Raw genomic sequence first — 12,921 nt, 5'->3', positions numbered from 1 at the left:
CTTGATACAGGACGAATAGTCGTCTGCTTGAGGAAGGATCTCTAATGTATCCTTCGACCTTCTTTTTCTTCTTCTTCTTCTTCTTCTTCTTATTATTATTTGCTAAGCTAAAACTATGGTTGGAAAAGCAGGATGCTTTAAGCCCAGGGGCTCCAACAGGGAAAATACCCCAGTGAGGAGAGGAAAAAAGGGAAAAATAAAATATTTTAAGAAGAGTAACATCATTGAAATAAATATCTCCTCTACAAACTATATAAACTTTAACAAAACAAAAGGAAAATAGAAATTTGATAGAATAGTATGCCCGAGTGTACCCTCAAGGAAGAGAGCTCTAACCCAAGACAGTGGAAGACCATGGTACAGAGGCTATGGCACTACACAAGACTAGAGAACAATGGTTTGATTTTGGAGTGTCCTTCTCCTAGAAGAGCTGCTTATCGTATATCTGGTATATCGTTACCAACCACTTTAGGTATATGTGTACTGAGGTCAAAGGATATCAAGCCATTAACGATCATCATATATCTTATCTTGCCAACGTGAAGCAAGGTCAGAAGATATCAAGAGACTCTTTATCTATGGGTCAGTAGCTCTTCTAGGAGAAGGACACACCAAAATCAAACCATTGTTCTCTAGTCTTGGGTAGTGTCATATTTTATTTCAGTTTTTCGTTACTTCTCATAACGTTTATTTATTTCCTTATTTCCTTTCTTCACTGGGCTATTTATCCATGTTAGAGCCTTTGGCGTATAGCATCTTGCTTTTCCAAGTAGGGTTGTCGCTTGGCTAGTAATAATGATACTAATAATAATAATGATGATAATAATAATTTAGATTTGTCCTGTGACCCAATTTACTGTGTGTGTTGGCGTACATAATAATAATAGGTATTATTATTATTATTAATATTATTATTATTATTATTATTATTACTTGCTAAGCTGCAACCCTAGTTGGTGATGCAGGATGCTATAAGCCCAGGGGTTCCCAAGAGGGAAAATAGCCCAGTGAGGAAAGAAAACAAGTGAAAATAAAATATTTTAAGAACAGTAACAACACCAAAATAAATATTTGTTTATTTGGTTATATCTTCTATTTGTTTATTAGTATTATTATTATTATTATTATTATTATTATTATTATTGTTGTTGTTGTTGTCAATTGAAGCTCTGGTAATTCCAAACTTTTTATTTAGGACAAAAAGGTTTATATAAATAAACCGTTGATGCCTATTGCCTGAGATTTCAATCGTTTAGTGAAATGGTTTCAATATTGCCATGATCAGCAAAGCTGTGCTAGTCAGGGACACTCATACTTGGTTGGTTTGCTGTGAGTGATCAGGCTAAAGTCTGCCTTCATCACAAAATCGCAGTGGCCAGCGTGGTGATGAAAACTGGCCAAACCCCAGACATGATTATGGACATGTCTGAGGCCTTTGCCTTGTAGTGGAATAGAAATGGTTGCATTTGTTTTATATATATATATATATATATATATAATATATATATATATATATATATATATATATATATAGTTATATATACATATATATACAGTATATATATATATATATATATATATATATATATATATATATATATATATATATACATATATATATATTTAGTTATATATATAGTATATATATAAATATATATATACGCACATATTTATATGTATATATATATGTATATATAGTTATATATACAGGATATATATAAACACATTTTCATGTAATATATATATGTATATATATATATATATTTATTATTATATATATATTATATACATCTGTGAATATATATATATATATATATATATATATATATATATATATATATATATATATATATATATATATATATATATATATATATAGGACTGCATATATATAATCGTCATCATGCTTATGTGACCCCACACAAACAAACAGACATAGTGTAGCCATTCGGTAGAGGAAGTGTGACCCACCAAATTAATCCATCAGGCTAAATCATGTAATGCTCCCTCTACTCCTATAACTTCCACCGATGACATCTCACGCCTCGTTGTCACCCATCTTCATTTGGTTTCGAGTTTTCTTGTCACGTTGCTGATTCCGTGAATATTAAAGGTTTAAAGGCCGCTCGTGAATGGCAGAGGCAAGGGACAGTGACATTGCTCTAGCAAGGAGGACAATGCCCTACAGACTGACCATATATTCATATGAAAAGCGCCCAAGCTAGTACCTAGGAGGGCCAGGCATTGGCTGCTGAGAGACGTTATCAATCAGGCCACAACAACTCTGGATTTTACAAGCAATATTTATATTCGTTCGTCGATGATGATATTATTATTATTATTATTATTATTATTTTTATTATTGTTGTTGTTGTTGTTGTTGCTGTTATTATTATTATTATTATTGTTGTTGTTGTTGCTGTTATTATTATTATTATCATTATCATATGCTAAGCTATAACCCTAATTGGAAGAGCAAGATGCTATAAGCCCAAGGGCTCCAACAGGGAAAAAAGGCCTAGGTTAGATTTCACCAGTCATCTCCTGGGTCTTCCAACTCTTCTAGTGCCATGTATATCCCAGCTGAACGTTAGGTGAACTAATCTCTCTTGGGGAGTGCGAAGAGCAAATTAATACTTTCAAATCAATACTTCTCCATTCATCATCTCCTACTTCACGCTTCATAGTCCTCAGCCATGTAGGCCTGGGTCTTCCAACTCTTCTAGTCCCTTGTAGAGCCCAGCTATCTTGGGGAGTCCAAAGAGCAAATGAATACTTTTAAATTAATACTTCTTAATTCATCATCTCCTACTTCACGCTCTATAGTCCTCAGCCATGTAGGCCTGGGTCTTCCAATTACTCTAGTCCCCTGTAGAGCCTAGCTCTCTTGGGTAGTCCAAAGAGCAAACTAACACTTTTAAATCAATGCTTCTCCATTCATCATCTCCTACTTCACGCTTTATAGTCCTCAGCCATGTAGGCCCGGGTCTTCCAATTACTCTAGTCCCCTGTAGAGCCTAGCTCTCTTGGGTAGTCCAAAGAGCAAACTAACACTTTTAAATCAATGCTTCTCCATTCATCATCTCCTACTTCACGCTTTATAGTCCTCAGCCATGTAGGCCTGGGTCTTCCAACTCTTCTAGTCCCTTGTAGAGCCCAACTCTCTTTGGGAGTCCAAAGAGCAAAATAATACCTTTAAATTAATACTTCTCCATCCATCATCCCCTACTTCACGATTCATATTCCTCAGCCATGTAGTCCTGGGTCTTGCAACTCTTCTATTGCCTTGTAGAGCCAAGGTGAACGTTTGGTGAACTAATATCTCTTGGGGAGTGCAAAAAGCAAACTAAAACTTTTAAATCAATACTTCTCCATTCATCGTCTCCTACTTCACGCTTCATAATCTTCAGCCATGTAGGCCTGGGTCTTCTAATTACTCTAGTCCCTTGGAGAGGAGTCCAAAGAGCAAATGAATACTTCCCAAAGCCAGTGCTTAGTATGAGGTCGATTTGGCATAGTGTAGCGGAGCGGTGCCTCTAAAGTTCCACTATTTGTCTCTAATCTCGGAGCGTGGAGTTTGGCGAATAGCTTTGGCACGAGACACACGTGTGAGAGACCGAATGATGTTTCGTGACCTATACTAAGGTAGCTTAGAATTCCTTGAACGTGTTTCTCTAAGTACAGAATTTGAGAAGAGGTGTTCTACTTTGCTGTAACGTTCAACATTTCCTTTGTTATATGCCAAGTCCTCTTGTAGTTTTTGTATAGATATATGTTTGATTCTTCTTTATATTGTTATTTGTTATTTAATCTATTTTCATCTTTATTCACACACAAAGTAATTTACTTGACTGTTACTTATTCCAAAGTTTTGGTGGACCTATGGATAAAAATAAGCTGACTGACTTTCTATACGTTGCATGTTCATGCAATATTGCTGTTTGCAGTCTTATGATTCACTAACAGTATTTAGTTTAGAATCATATTTTTATATGCGTACGGATAATGTGACGAGCCGAGAGAAGATTGTGACTCAAAGACACGAGGAAAGCAACTGAGTCAGTTTATTATAGATCACTCTCCTTTATATACAAAAGCTCAATGCAACAGGAAATTTCATGTTCAAAACCCACACCGTCAACGGTGAGAAAAACAGACATGTTTATTCAGGTTCTTTTTAGTGCGAGGGAAGAGCGAAGATACAAGCATAATGTATACACAAAATGAAATGTCGTTACTATGTAGGATTGTGCGACACACGGTTGGTACAATAACTTTATGCGTTCAACTCAATTCGTAAGAGGTTAGCAAGCTTAAATTCCTGGGGTGACAAGATGGTACCCTTCTCTGTTAGTACCTAACAGCTACATTGCCTCAAGGGCGTGTAAGCTTGCCATCGGATGGTTCATAATGTTTGAATTTTTGTGACAATGTTGCCCTCAACTGTATGTATATAAACTAATCATCTGTTGAATAAACTTCACTGACATTCACCTCTCCTCTCTGTTAGTACCTGAGAGCTACATTACAATAGGTACATGTTTCATAATGTTTGAATTTTTGTGACATTGTTGCCCGCAACTGTATGTATAGAAGCTCATTATCCGTTAAATAAACTTCGACTAGCATTCACCTCTCCTCTCTATGAGTACCTAACAGCTACATTGCTACATGGACATGTTTCATATTGTTTGACTTATTGTGACATTGTTGCCCTCAACTGTATGTATAGAAGCTCGTTGTCTGTTAAATAAACTTCACTTGCATTCACCCCTCCTCTCCGTTAGCACCTGAAAGCTACATTGCCATAGGGACATGTTTCATATTGTTTGACTTATTGTGACATTGTTGCCCTCAACTGTATGTATAGAAGCTCGTTGTCTGTTAAATAAACTTCACTTGCATTCACCCCTCCTCTCCGTTAGCACCTGAAAGCTACATTGCCATAGGGACATGTTTCATATTGTTTGACTTATTGTGACATTGTTGCCCTCAACTGTATGTATAGAAGCTCGTTGTCTGTTAAATAAACTTCACTTGCATTCACCCCTCCTCTCCGTTAGCACCTGAAAGCTACATTGCCATAGGGACATGTTTCATATTGTTTGACTAATTGTGTCATTGTTGCCCTTAACTGTATGTATAGAAGCTCGTTATTTGCTGAATAAACTTAACTGGCATTCACCTCTCCTCTCTGTTAATACCTAACAGCTACATTGCCATAGGGACATGTTTCATATTGTTTGACTTATTGTGACATTGTTACCCCCAACTGTATGTATATAAACTAGTTATATGTTGAATACACTTAACTGGCAATCCACCTCTCCTCTCTATGAGTACCTAACACCTACTGTACATTGCCACAATGGCACGTAAGGCTTAGGAAGAGCATAAAGCCGTGTTCACGTGCTCACTCCGCCCCCCTTTCACGTGGTCAGTGCGCATAGAGTTCCTCAAAGTGTCCGGTGATGACCAGACAGGGAAAAACGAAGGTCACTGACTTTTCACATCCGCATTGGCGGGGAACGAATTTCTTACTTAACTTTCCTCCTCTTGGCCGCTGGGCTCGTCCGTGACCATCACTGCCGCTTGCACCAGACCGCTTACGTTACTTGCAAACTACTGTTATTGTCGTTTGCTTTTCTTATTCTTATTTAGTTTATTTAATCTTTATTTCCTTTTTTTACTGAGTTATTTTTCCCTGTTGGAGCCCTTGGGCTTATAGCATCCTGCTTTTCCAAGTAAAGTTGTAGATGAGATAGTCATAATAATAATGATAATAATAATAATTAATGATAATAATAATTAGTGATAATAATGACAACTCTTAATAAGAATAGTAATAATGATTATTATTATTATTATTATTATTCTTTGTCTGCATCTTTTCCCAATTCTATGTGGAGTCGATGTTTATAATAATAATAATAATAATAATAATAATAATAATAATAATAATAATAATAATAATAATTTAAGTGAATTTTAATGCAAGTTGACACTTGAGAGTTGAAGAGTGCATTAAGATTAAAGCACGAAAACTTTAGTTTAAAACTTTGCCTTAATTGAATCTCCTACTTCAAGTGTGTCCTCAGCTTAGAGTGCCACTTACCAGACGAGGGTGAAGTGGTTTGCAAACTAGCTAAACTTCATCATTATGTCCCCCTACGTCTATAGACGCAAAGGGCCTCGGTTAGATTTCGCCAGTCGTCTCTAGTTTGTGCTTTTAAATCAATACTTCTCCATTCACCATCTCTTACTTCGCGCTTCATAGTCCTCAGCCATGTAGGTCTGGGTCTTCCAACTCTTCTAGTGCCTTAAGGAGCAAAGTTGAATGTTTGGCGAAGTGGGGAGTACGAAGAGCATGCTCAAACCATCTCCATCTACCCTTCACCATTATCTCATCTGCACGTGGCACTCGAATAATCTCTTTTAGTTTCATTTCTAATCCTGTCCTGCCATTTAACTCTCAATATCCTTCTGAGGGCTTTATTCCTAAACTTAGAAAAAAAGTAGAATACTTAGAACTGTACGATGTTGGTAAGTAGTCACTGCTTACTGAATACGTATATAAGTATAATTACACTTAAATCCTGTAATTTTAATTGGACATTCTCCGTAAAAATATACTGTTATCAGTCGTAATTCAGTAAAATACTGGCAACCGTAATTTTTACCCTATTTAGTTATTATCTTTCACGGGTTAGTTACCGTAATATCACTCCTTTACGTCAATATATCCGTTTTTAAAACGGTAAATGCCTGGCAACATTTATTCCAGGATTTTTACCGTTTGTACACCAAATTTTCAACAGTGTTTTGTAATATTTTTAACTACTTATTCCATAATTATTCACAACGATAAACAGGCAAGAATGGAGTTCCTGAAAACAGTTCTTCTTCGCTCAAGGGGTCAACTAGAGAGTTATGGGGGCTTTTGACTGGTCAGACAGTACTACATTGGATCCTTCTCTCTGGTTACGGTTCCTTTTCCCTTTGCCCACACACTGAATAGTCTGGCCTATCCTTTACATATTCTCCTCTGACCTCATACACCTGACAACACAAATTACCCAACAATTCTTCTTCACTCAAGGGGTTACTACACTGGAATTGTATTCAGTGGCTACTTTCCTCTTAGTAAGGCTACAAGAGACTCTTCAGCTATGGTAAGCAGCTCTTCTAGGAGAAGGACACTCCAAAATCAAACCACTGTTCTCTAGTCTTGGGTAGTGTCATAGCCTCTGTACCATGGTATTCCACTGTCTTGGGGTAGAGTTCTCTTGCTTGAGGTTACATTCGCGCACATTATTCTATCTTATTTGTCTTCCTCTTGTTTCATGAAGTTTTAATTGTTTATATAATATAGAATTATTTTAATGTTTTTTACTGTTCTTAAGATATTTTAATTTGATTGTTAATTACTTCTCTTGTAGTCTATTTATTTCTTTCCTGTTGGAGCCTTTGGGCTTATAGCATCATGCTTTTCCAACTATGGTTGTAGCTTAGCAAGTAATAATAATAATAATAATAATAATAATAATAATAATAATAATAATAATAAAGATTATATCATGAACTCTGAAGGAAGAATTTGTGATATGAATGTGAAGGAGTACAAAGACATCATACAATTTCTGTAAATATTACATACATATATATTTGTATGCAAATATACATATGCATGCTTACAAATAATAACATACATAACAAATTGTCCCAAATGTTAACATTAGAATCTTACTGTATTTTTAAAGCTGTTGAATCGAAAAATACATAAATGAAGTGATCTTTATTGGCAACACTGCTTTCTCTCTCTCTCTCTCTCTCTCTCTCTCTCTCTCTCTCTCTCTCTATCTCTCTCTCTCTCTCTCTCAAAGGACTTTGGCGATCAATAAATCACCTGATAAAGCAGTCAAACTCTCCCTATGTTCTTGTGTCGCGAATTCCAAAATGATTTATAAAGAAGTAAAAATAAATAAACTAAATATAGACAAGGAAATGCTTAGTCTACCGTCTACTTTCGTATTGTGAATTTCCCCATTTTCTCAGTGAATGCCAGACATAGCTGGCGGCTGGGGAAACAGCTCTCTCTCTCTCTCTCTCTCTCTCTCTCTATATTTGGTGGTAGCTGGTATAAACCGGTTCACTCACGTACATCACCCCCGTCCCATCACCCCCGTCCCTTTCCAACCCCCTCCCCTCCTCTGTTTGAGTGTTCATGGGCCCCCTTCCCCCTTACATACTCTCTTTTGGGTACACGCCCCCGTCTCTCTCTCTCTCTCTCTCTCTCTCTCTCTCTCTCTCTCTCTCTCAGGTGAATTAGAATATTACTCAGCCTAGAAGTATGGTGTTCCCAACAAAATGTTCAAATTTGAAGACCCATCTCTCTCTCTCTCTCTCTCTCTCTCTCTCTCTCTGGTTAATTAGAATATTACTCAGCCTAAAGGTATGGTTTTCCCCAAAAAATTTTCAAATCTCTCTCTCTCTCTCTCTCTCTCTCTCTCTCTCTCTCTCTCTCTCTCTCTCTCAGGGGAATTAGAATATTACTCAGCCTAAAGGTATGGTGTACACCCATAAAATGTTCAAATCTGAATCTCTCTCTCTCTCTCTCTCTCTCTCTTCTCTCTCTCTCTCTCTCTCTCTCTCTCTCTCTCAGGGGAATTAGAATATTACTCAGACTAAAGGTATGGTGTACACCCATAAAATGTTCAAATCTGAATCTCTCTCTCCTCCTCCTCTCTCTCTCTCTCTCTCTCTCTCTCTCTCTCTCTCTCTCTCTCTCTCTCTCTCTCTCTCTCTCTCTCTCAGGGGAATTAGAATATTACTCAGACTAAAGGTATGGTTTACGCCCAAAAAAATTTTAAAATCTCTCTCTCTCTCTCTCTCTCTCTCTCTCTCTCTCTCTCTCTCTCTCAATAGTATTAAAATATTACTCAGCCTAGAAGTATGGTGTTCTCCAAAAACAATGTTCAAATCTCTCTCTCTCTCTCTCTCCCTCTCTCTCTCTCTCAGGTGAATTAGAATATTACTCAGCCTAAATAAAGGTATGGTTTTCGCCTTAAAAATGTTCAAATCTCTCTCTCTCTCTCTCTCTCTCTCTCTCTCTCTCTCTCTCTCTCTCTCTCTCTCGAATTAGAATATTCATCAGTCTAGAGGTATGGTGTTCCCCACAAAATGTTAAAATCTGGAGACACCTCTCTCTCTCTCTCTCTCCTCTCTCTCTCTCTCTCTCTCTCTCTCTCTCTCTCTCTCTCTCTCTCTCTCTCTCAATAGTATTAGAATATTACTCAGCCTAGCTCCCTAGAAGGACGCTGTTCCCCCACAAACTCTTCAAATCTAGAGACTTCTTGTTTCGTGATTTCGTCTTACCTAGGTCTATTGTCTCTAGCCTCGATTGCTTCCTTCTATCGATTTTTGGTCTTAAACTGCGCAGTCACACAGATCGGACGAACCAAGAGCTTCATGCACGATTTAAAATATTCTTGATTTGTACATTTACTGGTTATTTCGGCTTTATAATATATTTAATATATATTTATTAGTTATTTCAGCTTTAAAATAATTTTGATTTATACATTTATTGATTATTTCAGCTTTAAAATATTTTTAATTTGTACATTTACTGGTTATTTTCGGCTTTATAATATTTTTAATATATATTTATTAGTTATTTCAGCTTTAAAATAATTTTGATTTATACATTTATTGATTATTTCAGCTTTAAAATATTTTTAATTTGTACATTTACTGGTTATTTCGGCTTTATAATATTTTTAATATATATTTATTAATTATTTCAGCTTTAGAATACTTTTGATTTATACATTTATTGATTATTTCAGCTTTAGAATAATTTTAATTTGTACATTTATTGGTTATTTCGGCTTTATAATATTTTTATTATATATTTATTAGTTATTTCAGCTTTAAAATAATTTTGATTTATACATTTATTGATTATTTCAGCTTTAAAATATTTTTAATTTGTACATTTATTGGTTATTTCAGATTTATATTATTTTTACTATATATACATTTATTGAATATTTCAGCTTTAAAATATTTTTAATTTATACATTTATTGATTATTTCAGCTTTAAAATATTCTTAATTTATACATTTATTGATTATTTCAGCTTTATGATATTTATATCATATACATTTATTAATTATTTCAATGATAAATGACTCTTTCCATGAAGGCTACATAAAGATCTTTTGAGTTAACTAACATAAGTCTCTTTTTATAGTTTATTTATGAGAGATCTATTTGAATGTTGTTGCTGTTTTTTTAAAGTTTTTTTTCTATTGTTTATTACTTCTTTTGTAGTTTATTTCCTTATATCCTTTCCTTAATGGACTATTTTTCCCTGGTGGGGTCCTTGGGTTTATAGCATCTTGTTTTTTGTAGCTTAGGTAATAATTTTGGAGCTTATAGCAAACTGTTTCTCCGTCTAAGGTTGTGGCTTAGGTAATAATAATAATAATAATAATAATAATAATAATAATAATAATAATAATAATAATGACAACAACATTACCAACAACTTATAAGAAAATATAATATCCAACAACCAAAATGTATAAAGAAACTGAAAATTCATATCTATAAGTTTATCTTGATAAATTATAAAGTTGAAACGAGTTGACTGGTGTTGCTCTAAGAAGCTCCATAACCGAGATGCGAAGCATCATTGGTTATCTGTTTCTACTTCTTGCGATGATTGCGCACTTACAACTTTACCCCAGGTTGTTAATATATACTGTAGATAATGTTCTTTTATATATTCGAAACTCAGTTACTTCGGTTGTTATATTTCCGTCGCCAATAAACCGTTTCCTTTAGTACCATGTTCTCTAGTCTTGAGTATGTCATTGTCTCAGTGCAATTGTGTTCCACTGTTTTGGGCTAGAGTTCTCTTGCTTGAGGGTAGCTATGCTATCTTTTTCCTTACGTCCTTTCCTCAAAACTTAACCTCCAGGTTCTCTATATATGCTGTATATAAAGTTCTTTTTTATATTTGAAATCTAGTTATTTCTGTTGTTATATTTCTGTAACCAATAAACCATTTCCTTTAATATTGTTCTCTAGTCTTGAGTATGTCATAGCCTCTGTGCCATTGTCATCTGCTGTTTTGGGCTAGAGTTCTCTTGCTTGAGGGTAGCTATTCTATCTTTCCTTATTTCCTTTCCTCCAAACTAACCCCAGGTTGTTATTTTATACTATAGCTAATGTTCTTTTGTATATTTGAAATTTAATTACTTCTGTTGTTATATTTCCGACGCCAATAAACTGTTTCCTTTAGTCTTATGTTCTCTAGTCTTGAGTAATGCCATAGCCTCTGTAGCACAATGTCTTCCACTGTCTTGGGCTAGAGTTCTCTTGCTTAAGGGTAGCAATGCTATCTTTTTCCTTATTTTCTTTCCTCAAAACTTACCCCAGGTTGTCAATATATAATATAGATAATATTCTTCTTATAGTAGAAATTTAATTACTTCTGTTGTTATATTTCCGTAACCAGTAAACCGTTTCCTTTAGTACAATGTTCTCTAGTCTTGAGTAATGCCATAGCCTCTGTGCCATTATCTTCTCATGTTTTTACATTGTCTTCTACTGTTTTGGGCTAGAGTTCTCTTGCTTGAGGGTAGCGATTCTATCTTTTTCCCTCATTTCCTTTCCTTACTGGGCTATTTTCAGTTAGTGCCCTCGTCTTGAGTAATGTCATAGTCTCTGTGCTATTGTCTTCCACTGTTGGGGGTCAGAGTTCTCTTGCTTGAGGGTAGCTATTCTAGCTTTTCCCTTATTTCCTTTCCTTACTTGGCGATTTTTCAGTGTTAAGCCCTTGGGCTTATAGCATCCTGTTTTTCCTAATATTTAGCTTAGCTAGTAATAATAGTATTTACTTAGAAAACATATTAGATAATGACCTGTTATCTATTTTTTTTCTTTTATTATAAAATATACATTTACAATCATACAATGTATAACATATATACATCATAGTATATTTAGATAAATAATTTATTATTTTACACATACTTTTTAATTCAGAATGAATCGTAAAAATCCACGTTATACTATAATCAAATTATTGATAATTGCATTGCGCATTTAAAATGGAGTAATGAAACTTAATAATAGAAGTGGAATGCGCCTTAAACACATCATTTTGGCAAGTGGCCACTTGCACAGGAAGCGTAGGCTGCAGGTGAGATGCGACTATCTAGTTTAAAAAGAAAAGAAAAGAAAAAAAGAGTTAATTAGAACAATTTGCTTTCAAGAATTCAGGAGATTCAGGCAGGAAATGGGGGCAAATACTACAAGCAGTTAGAGAGAGAGAGAGAGAGAGAGAGAGAGAGAGAGAGAGAGAGAGAGAGAGAGAGAGAGAGAGAGAGAGGTGCAATTAAAAGATAAAGACAGGAAAAGAAGTAAATGAAGAGAGAGAGAGATGTTCAACAAATAGATAAAGACACTTAGAGGAAATGAGGGGGGAGAGAGAGAGAGAAAGGTGTAATAAAAAGATAAAGCCAAAGGAAATGAGGAAATGAAGAAGAAGAAGAAGAAGAGGAGAGAGAGAGAGAGAGAGAGAGAGAGAGAGAGAGAGAGAGAGAGAGAGAGAGAGAGAGAGAGAGAGAGAGTGCAATAAAAAGATAAAGCCAAAGGGAAAGATGGAGATGAAGAAGGGAGAGAGAGAGGGGGGATGCAACAAAAAGATAGACATTTAAAGGAGAAGAGAGAGAGAGAGAGAGAGAGAGAGAGAGAGAGAGAGAGAGAGAGAGAGAGAGAGAGAGAGTTTATTAACGGGTGCAAGGAATGTCAATAACAGGAGGAACTTGCTGTACAGAACATTGATTGCATTCTGGGACAAATCTTTTTATTTTTTTTTCACCTCTTTGCTGGCGCTTCTAAATATA

This window comes from Palaemon carinicauda, chromosome 13 (genome assembly GCF_036898095.1).
Source record: "Palaemon carinicauda isolate YSFRI2023 chromosome 13, ASM3689809v2, whole genome shotgun sequence".
NCBI lineage: Eukaryota > Metazoa > Arthropoda > Malacostraca > Decapoda > Palaemonidae > Palaemon > Palaemon carinicauda.
The sequence above is the reverse complement of the archived record's forward strand: the minus strand, read 5'-3'. Positions refer to the sequence as shown.